At 33.4% G+C, this 9879-nt stretch overlaps 1 non-coding gene across 1 annotated transcript; it reads right to left on the bottom strand.

The window, feature by feature from the left end:
* Window positions 1-5489: 5489 nt before the first annotated feature.
* Window positions 5490-5594, bottom strand: MIR169B (microRNA MIR169b). The gene has a single exon (NR_127830.1). It is a non-coding gene; the product is annotated as a microRNA MIR169b (primary transcript).
* Between the last annotated feature and the right edge of the window lie 4285 nt (window positions 5595-9879).

Genomic DNA, 9879 nt, shown 5'->3' with positions numbered 1-9879 from the left:
ACCCTTTCCCTTGCCAGTGATATGCACTCATGCAATAAAAATAAAACTTTTCATAAAAAAGAAAAGTGAAGAAGGAACATAGTTGATAGTTTCAGTGATGGCTTGTTCTGAATTGCAAAGTTAGAAAATAGGGGGTGATCAACTAGCTAGAACCTTGATATTAGTTAGGGGTGGAGCACCTTGATAATAGTTAGGGCGGGGCTCCACCGCTCCTTCTATATGCTGAGACAAATGCTCCAATAGTAAATAGTCATAAAACAACTACCCCTAGGTAGAATTAACACTTGAACTTTCACATATTTATACTACAACTACTTCATCTTCATACTTTTAAATTTGAACTAAACTATAAGGGACAAAAGATTAAGTGATAAAAAAATAATAAAAAGAGGATAGGAAGCTTAAAACAAAATAAAGATTGAGCACAACAAAATTAATAATATTTTCTTCTACTCTTGTTCCAAATTAGTTCACTTACCTTCAAGCTAAATAAGTTTTACTAGGTTTTTTTTTTCCTATGAATTTCAGTAATTCTTCTCATCATTTTTTGAGAGTTTGGAAATATATCAATTTTTCAATAACTTTTTTACTATTCCATAATTGATAGGGGTGGCAATGGGTGGGTTTGAGACGGGTCACCCCCATCTCAACCCATCTTGTTTATTTATATCTATTCTCATTCCTCTCGATGCTTGCATTGTTTAAAATTTTTCAACATTTTTCAATTTTTTTATTTTAAAATTTTTAAATTTTAATAAAAATAAATATGGTTTATAAATAAAAAAATATTATTTATAATTTATTTTAATGAAAAATAATATTTTATTTATGTTTAAAAGGTACATGCATGCAAAAAATAACAAGTAAATGAAACAAGAAGAGGGGTTCTGAAAAAAGAAAATATGACAAAGAAAATTGTGCAACTAATAATGTGGTTTCAACTCTCTTTTCAGTCATGGGTCTACAGTATTGTTGCATTGCCGGGATTAGCTTCTGGTAGAACCGCTAGGTCCACGGAGGTTAGCATGAGAGGGAGAAGGGCCAAATGAGCCAAGGATGACTAACCGTGCATGCACGGTTAAAAGTCTCCAACTCTTGTTGCAGATGACGGCAAGCCATCCTTGGCTCAATTCGACCCCTCTATCTCTTCATGCAAAACTCTTAGACACAACACCCATCAAATGCTAAAATTTGCGTGCCAACTTCTTTGCGCCATGTTTTCCTTTGCAGCATTGTTGACATTTATATAGGGATAAAAGTTTGACATATGGGAATCTTGATATCTTTCTTATTCCTTATCCAGGATGACCAACCATATATATCCGATAATGGGAGGTGCTCATAATGCCATCTAAATAGAATCATCCATATTCTTCAAAACCCAAAGTCTTCTTCTCATATTTGTGTGACCTTTCGCTCAACACAAGAGATATGGACCCCCGGTACAGTGTAAGTGGTAAATGATGAGTTGAAAATCTAAATATTGGAATATGGGAATAGAATCTTGTGGCTGCGGGTGTGAGAGAGTGGAGAATGGCGATGCTTGGAATCCTTTATCTATGTCAATGGGGATTAATTACTTTTTCTAAGCTTGGTGTTCTTTGTATGCCTCTTCCCAAGGCTCTCTCTTTGTAATTTCTTCATGTCAATCGAATTCTATACCATAATTTTTCACTAAACCCTAAATATAGTTGTTATTGAGATGGTGAAGATATCCAACAGAGAATTGAAAGTTGGAGAAAGGCACTTTATTGATGACAGTATGTGGGTGCAACATGCATGATCTATTTGATTATGCAGATGTCCTTTGAGAAAAGTTATAATTCATCAAAGAATAAATGTGATTTTAAAATGTCCTAGATAAAGTTGTCTTTTGACCCTTTTGTCATCTGCAAGTGGACCACATGAACTACTAGAACGGTCGTGACCATCTCGATAGATGGGGCTCGAATTTTCACGAAGTCAGAAGGTGTATTGGAAAGTATAAAAGTTGTTCTATTGAAGATATCTTGGATTTCATCATGTCTGTACAACCTTAGGCCTGCCATAGAAAGACATTGTTTACACATTTTTTTCTTTGGTTAATTAGTGGTTAATCACATTTTTTTTCTTTGGTTAATTAGTGGTTAATTATCTTCACGGTGTCCTGCATGTAGTCATCAGACATGTTTGTCATTTACATGATGATAGAAAAAAGGCATTATTTTTAAAGAATATATGCATTCATACTAAGTTTCTCAGCTTGATTGCGTGTCTTTTATTTAAATATATTATGGCTAAGAAATCAACTTCAAGAATATTTGAAATGACCGCCTAATTCAGCATGGGATTTGTCAAGTTTCATGCATACTTAATATGTTGCCCATCTCTTCTGAGTTATCCTCAACAGTATCAGGAAGAATATGATAATGAATCTCTAAACCATCACCAAGTATTCCAAGGAGGACAAGCATATGCCTTGACAATTTTTTTGTTTCTATTTCATTATCGTTGACACTTGTGACTATTAGTATGTATGGAGTGCCCATATTAGAGGAAAATTAGAGCTAGATAGGCTTATGTCTCATGTGATTTAGAGCTAGATATATAAAGTCTCACATTAGAGATTGACTCTAATACCCACATTGGCTCATGAGAGATGTTTTTAACAATATAGATATATACCAGCAGTACACATTCAATGTGTTGTGTGTTTATGAACTATTCAATGGGATCAAAGCCCCTCACTACAAGATTGTTGCATAAAGGACTTCATTTATTACATGAAGGACTAGAGCTTTCATAACTTTAAAATGTGTATATATAGTTAATAGGAGTTCAATATATATATATAAAACGCAAACTTTTCATGGATGATATAAGATATCATAAGCACCCTTCTACAAATACAATATCCTTATTATGTCTCATGTTATTGTAGAGCTAGATAGAGTTGTTAGGGTTTGACTCCAATGCTGACATTGGCTCATGAGAGATGTTTTTAATAATACATATATATATATAGTAGGTTTCTCTTAACTATGTAGACTGCTTTAAAATTGTGAGACCCTAATATAAAGTACAAAATATCTACATGGGAGTGAGTAGGTGATTACAAATGGTGTTAGAACTTAGGTTTGTTCTTATAGAATTCTAACCTAGTGGGGTTAGGATAAATTGAGTGACATTCTAGCATGAAAAATTTACATGTCTTACCTATTTATAAAATGGTAACTCCTCCTGTCTTCTTTTAAATTGGCTAATACATTCATTCATTTTTTAATCAAGTTGTATCTTTCAATGTATAGGATATTATGGCACTTAGATGAACTACTTCTCTTGTAGTAGCTAAGCTATAAAAGACGATGTACCTCCTATAGCTACTGAGGGAATGGATGCACACTTGTAATTGCCTAAGGTATGATACAATCTATGAATGCTTGGGTTAGATTGGTGGAGCAACAAACTCATGCTCTAAAAATGCAAGCTTGAAATCTTGAGGCTCAAGCCCAAGCTACTGAGACTTACACTCAAGGTCCATAGTCTTCTTTGAATAGGACTTCCTTCAAGTAGTTTAAGAAATTCAACCCACAAAGGGCTAGATCTAACCAAAGCTAAATAATGGATCTTGTAGGTAGAGAAATATTTTGAGGTGTTCAATTATTCTAAGGCACAAAAGGTTACTTATGTTGTTTTTATGTTAGTGGATATATAAGGTTGAACATTGGTGAAAGATGTCCCAAAAGGCTTAAGAAGATTCAGGAGCCTTTAGTTTATGGTTAGGTTAATAGACTTTAGGGTACATAGGAGACAAAGTTAGCATATCAGGGTAATAGGATTATGCCTAATAAGAGGCTAAGTTCATAAAGCTTTCCTATTTTGGACCTAATATATATGGTTAATATAGAGAGGCTAGGCACAACACTTCTAGGATGATTTGAGCCACAATATTAAAAATAAAGTTGAGCATATTGAAGCTAGAGGTCTGCACTAAAGTGGTGGATAGGTCCTTATTGCTAAGAGTGACATTCTTGATTCTCAAAATTTTAGGGAGCAATAAAGGAAGGCATTACCTCCTTTTTGAATTCATCCATTATCTTTTTGTTATTTCTAATAAATACCAATTCATCAATATAAAGAGCAATAATAAGGATGTTAGACTCACCTTGCTTCTTCACATACAAGCTCAACTAACTCTTGATTTTATGATAACCTTTTTTCAAGATAGAAGCCACTAATCTCACTATACCAAGTCCTTAGTGCTTGTTTGAGTCCATACAAAGCCTTTTTTTAGATTGTAGACTTTATTTTCTTCTCCTTTGACAAGAAATCCTTGAGTTTGGTTCAACATACACTTCTTCTCTCAATTCTCCATTCTAAAAGGTTGATTTAACACCAAGTTGGTATAACAACCAACCTTTTTGGGTAGCTGATGTAATATGCACTCTCATGCTATCTAAGCGAAAAACTAGAGCAAAAATTTCATGGAAATTAACAATAAGTTGTTAAGTATAGCCCTTAGCAACTAATCTTGATTATATTTTAGTATTAGAAGTTTTTATAGTTTTATTTATAGGAGTTTCTATTTTGTTAAGTACGAGTATCTATAGATAAAAGATTATTTAATATGCTGACCATTATCTGATAAATGCTCTTGACATACATAATCATTTATATTTCATCCCAAACAAGTTTTAAATGAAAGAAGAAAAGAATATATCTCTGTACCGTTCTAATCTGACAAAGGTTCTTGACCTATAAAATAATTAAAAATATTCAATAATTAGAATCTTTTCATCCATACAAATTTAATCTCGTTTCAAGACATGCTCATGATCCAATACCAGACCGACACGTGTATATCAATTGAAAATTTTCTAACTTTCAATAACTACGTATATAAAACAAAGATTTAAAGAAAAGAAGAAAATATATGTTTATGATTCTCATCATCAGATAAATATTCTTGACTTACATAATCATTTATATTCAAGTCAATCCCAAACAAGATTTCAAGTAAAAAAGAAAGGAATATATCTCTTTGCTGCGGCTTATCCAGCAGAGGTTCTTGACCTATATAATAATTGAAAGTACTCAATAATTAGCATCTTTTGGTCCATGCAAATTTAATCTTGTTTCCAGACATGCTCACGATCAACTTGCAGACACTACATGATGAAGTTGAAACCCTTTTCCTCTTGCCAGTGATCTGCACTCATGCATTAAAAATAAAACTTTTCATAAAAAAGAAAAGCGAAGAAGGAACCTATCTTCATACTCATAGCTGACAGAGTTTGATTATCTCTCTTCACTGCATGTTACATGCAACAAATAAAAAAGTAAAGGAAACAAGAAGAGGAGTTCCGAGAAAACAAACAATGGAAAAGAAAAATCTGCAACTAATAATGTGGTTTCAACTCTCTTTTCAGTCATGGGTCTACAGTATTGTTGCATTGCCGGGATTAGCTTCTGGTAAAACCGCTAGGTCCACAGAGGTTAGCATGAGAGGGAGAAGGGCCAAATGAGCCAAGGATGACTAACCGTGCACGCACAGTTAAAAGTCTCCAACTCTTGCTGCAGATGACGGCAAGCCATCCTTGGCTCAATTCGACCCCTCTATCTCTTCATGCAAAACTCTTAGACACAACACCCATCAAATGCCAAAATTTGCATGCGGCCTTCTCTGTGCCATGTTTTCCTTTGCAGCATTGTTGACATTTATATATGGATAAGATTTTGACATATAGGAATCTTGATGCCAAAATCTTGATATCTTGATATATATGGGGAGGTGGTCATAATGCCATCTAAATAGAATCATCCATATTCTCAAACACCCTAAGTCTTCGTCTCATATTTGTGTGAACTTTTGCTCAACACAAGACATATGGACCGCCGGTACAGTGTAAGTGGTAAAATGATGGGTTTAAATTCTAAATATTGGAATATGGGAATAGAATCTTGTGGCTGCGGGTGTGAGAGAGAGTGGAGAATGGTGATGCTTGGAATCTTTTATCTATATCAATGGGGATTAATTACTTTTTCTAAGTTCGGTGTTCTTTGTAATTTCTCCATGTCAATCGAGTTCTATTTAGGAATTCTACACCATAATTTTTCACTAAACCATAAATATAGTTGTTATTGAGGTGGTAAAGATATATATCCAACAGAGAATTGAAGGCACTTTATTGATGACAGTTGGTGGGTGCAACATGCATGATCTATTTGATTTTGTAGATGTCCTTTGAGAAAAGTTATTATTCATCAAAGAATAAATGTGATTTTAAAATGTCCTCGATAAAGGTATCTCTTGACCCTTTTGTCATCTGCAAGTGACCATCTCGATAGATGGGGCTCGAATTTTCACGAAGTCAGAAGGTCTATTGAAGATGTCTTGGGTTAATTCATCATGTCTGTACAACCATAGGCCTGCCATAGAAAGACATTGTTTACACATTTTTTTCTTTAGTTAATTATCTTCTGGTGTCCTACATGTAATCATCAGTCATGTTTGTCGTTTACATGATTTGGATTAAAAGGAGAAAAAAGGCATATTTTTAAAGAATATATACATTAATACTGAAGTTTCTCAGCTTGATTGCGTGTCTTTTATTTAAATATATTATGGCTAAGAAATCAACTTCAAGAATATTTGAAATGACCGCCTAATTCAGCATGGGATTTGTCAAGTTTCATGCATACTTAATATGTTGCCCATCTCTTCTGAGTTATCTCAACAGTATCAGGAAGAATATGATAATGAATCTCTAAATCATCACCAAGTATTCCAAGGAGGACAAGCATATGCCTTGACAATTTTTTTGTTTCTATTTCATTATCATTGACACTTGCGACTATTAGTATGTATGGAGTGCCCATATTAGAGGAAAATTAGAGCTAGATAGGCTTATGTCTCATGTGATTTAGAGCTAGATATATAAAGTCTCACATTAGAGATTGACTCTAATACCCACATTGGCTCATGAGAGATGTTTTTAACAATATATATATATATATCCGTGTGTGTGTTGGGGGGGTTAGGCTTCTCTTAAATATATACATTGACTTCAAAATTGTGATATCTAAAGTAAAAAATATCTACATGGGAGTGAGTAGGTGATTACAGAAAATATCTGTATGGGAGTGAGTAGGTGATTACAAATGATATTAGAACTTAGGTTTGTTCTTATAGGGTTCTAACCTAGTGGGGTTAGGATAAATTGAGTGACATTCTAGTATAAAAAATTTACATGTCTTACCTATTTATACAATGGTAACTCCTCATGTCTTCTTTTAAATTGGCTAATACATTCGTTCATTTTTTAATCAAGTTGTATCTTGCAATGTATAGGATATTATGGCACCTAGATGAACTACTTCTCTTGTGGTAGCTAAGCTATAATACACGATGTACCTCCTATAGCTATTGAGGGAATGGATGCACACTTGTAACTGCCTAAGGTATGATACAATCTATGAATGCGTGGGTTAGATTGGTGGAGCAACAAACTCATGCTCTAAAAATGCAAGCTTTAAATGTTGAGGCCCAAGCCCAAGCTACTGAGACTTACACTCAAGGTCCATCGTCTTCTTTGAATAGGACTTCCTTCAAGTAGTTTAAGAAATTCAACGCACGAAGAGCTAGATCTAACCAAAGCTAAATAATGGATCTTGTAGATAGAGAAATATTTTGAGGTGTTCAATTATTCTAAGGCACAAAAGGTCATGACTTATGTTGTTTTTATATTAGCGGATAAGGCTGAACATTGGTGAAAGATGTCCCAAAAGGCTTAAAAAGATTCAGGAGCCTTTAGTTTATGGTTAGTTTAATAGGAGACAAAGTTAGCGTAGTTCAGGTAATAGGATAATGCCTAATAAGAGGCTAATTCAATTAACTACATCTAGAAAGAAGACCATTGCGTAGATCTGAACAAGATAGAATAAGATTGCCTATTGAAGTAAATTAATCCAATTGCACCTCCTCAAATTCTGAACTACATGCAGTTTCAGCTTTTATTCATTCTTAGGTTTCTCATGGATCTAGACTTATATCATCTACAAAATCATAGTGAAGCAAACACATACAGAGAATCCATTGTATTTTCAAGTATCATATAGGTGAAATCTATGGAAAAATTCAGAAGAATTCAATCATTAAAATATAGAAATCATGACTTAGAGATAGGAATTGAAATCCACCACAAAGTAATGCATTTTGATCTTATTCTTCCCTACAAAAATGTCATCTTCTAGATATAGGAAGGGCTTAGCCTTCCATCATGAATAATTCAGTTAAAAATTCATATTTGGATGCTAGGAACATCACTAAGAAAATTTTCTAGGATCTAAAAAACTCTCCAAGTTTCTCTCTAGCTATCTATGTCTAACTCTTTGCTAACAAACTATTTATAGGTGGACACAACATAATTTCACCCAATCATACATGTCAAATAAAAATCTTAAAGTCAACAAACTCCAATTGTAGTAGTTATAACTAAAATGCAACGCTCAGGCTACATACAATTCAATACAGGAACCTCCAAATCGTACAAGTCGATACACTGGTCTCCTTCCATCTTCAATAGCAGGTATCCAATTGCAAATTTTGATACAACTAAAATCATCAAGATACATTGAGCTCTTTATTGCTTAATATCAAATATTATTTGCATATCAAACTGATGCTCCAACATCTTCAATAGGTTTCAACTTGTATCAAAAACAGTGACTGTATATTTTGATACTCTTCGATGGATTAACCCTTCTATCGTAATGTTAAATGAAAATCAGGATGCCACAAAAAACTTTAGCCTTTATCAAAATGCTTTCCCGATATTGAATTGGCATTTGATACAAGACATGCTTCATCAATTTGCACACTACACCTTCCATAGTTTCTCTTCAATTTAACTCATATAATCAAAAATCGAAATAAATTGATAATAGCTCATTCTAATACATCCGATGTTGAGTGGTTTCAAAATGCTATCAAAATATATATCCTCATTCTAATACATCCTTTGTCTCTCTAAATTTTGCTCTTTATTCTTGTCTTTTCCTTCTGATTTTCCTTGCTTACTTTTTTGCCATGACGTAAGGCCCTAAAACCTTCCAATTCTACACAATTTCTCACTAATTCCAAAGTCAAATCCAAATTAGATACTAGCTCAAATATAGGTTAACAAAGACCATTTGTATGCTTTCTCTGTATTTCTCAAGCATTTTAGCTATAGAAGAGCATATGATTTATATATAAATCAGTAGCATTGTGGTTTTCCCCTGCCTCTATCTTTGCCTCTTAAATCCTTTCCTTTTCCTCTACTTAACATTTTTCCTTTCCAGTCATTATTATATGGTTATTTTTCACTGTTTTTTGCTCCAATATTAAGTTTAGATTGAAATGCATTCTCTACCAATTTTTCACATTCGAGTCAATCTATGCTCAAATGATTTCAAGGAACCTATCAATTCTTGGATACTAATTTTGAGATATCCTTTGTTTCTTCTGTTATGACAACAACTGGACAATTTTTCAAGAACACTAATCAAAATTTTCTCAACAATTCTCTTATCAGAAATTTCCCCATTTGTCTTTATGAATCTAGAAGAGTAATCATTTATATTCTCATTTTCTTTCATTTTAATATTCTCAGATTCCTTTCTAAAAGATTGAAATTTCACATTTGTTACCTTCAAATCTCCTATGTACTCTTATTGCAAGATCTCTCAAGTATCTTTGGCTTAAGTTACACTCTTGATTCTTGGAAGGATATATAGAATCTTCTACAACCCTATATATGCAACATGGAGAGCGCACTAGCTTGCATTCCATTTTCTATTCTTTTCCAACTTTTTCTATTGATTTTTAGTCAACCTCTCTTTAGAATTAAGTTCAGTATA

The sequence above is a fragment of the Vitis vinifera genome, chromosome 11, assembly GCF_030704535.1.
Source record: "Vitis vinifera cultivar Pinot Noir 40024 chromosome 11, ASM3070453v1".
NCBI lineage: Eukaryota > Viridiplantae > Streptophyta > Magnoliopsida > Vitales > Vitaceae > Vitis > Vitis vinifera.
Note: the sequence above shows the minus strand (reverse complement) of the source record. Positions and strands in the feature narration are given on the sequence as shown.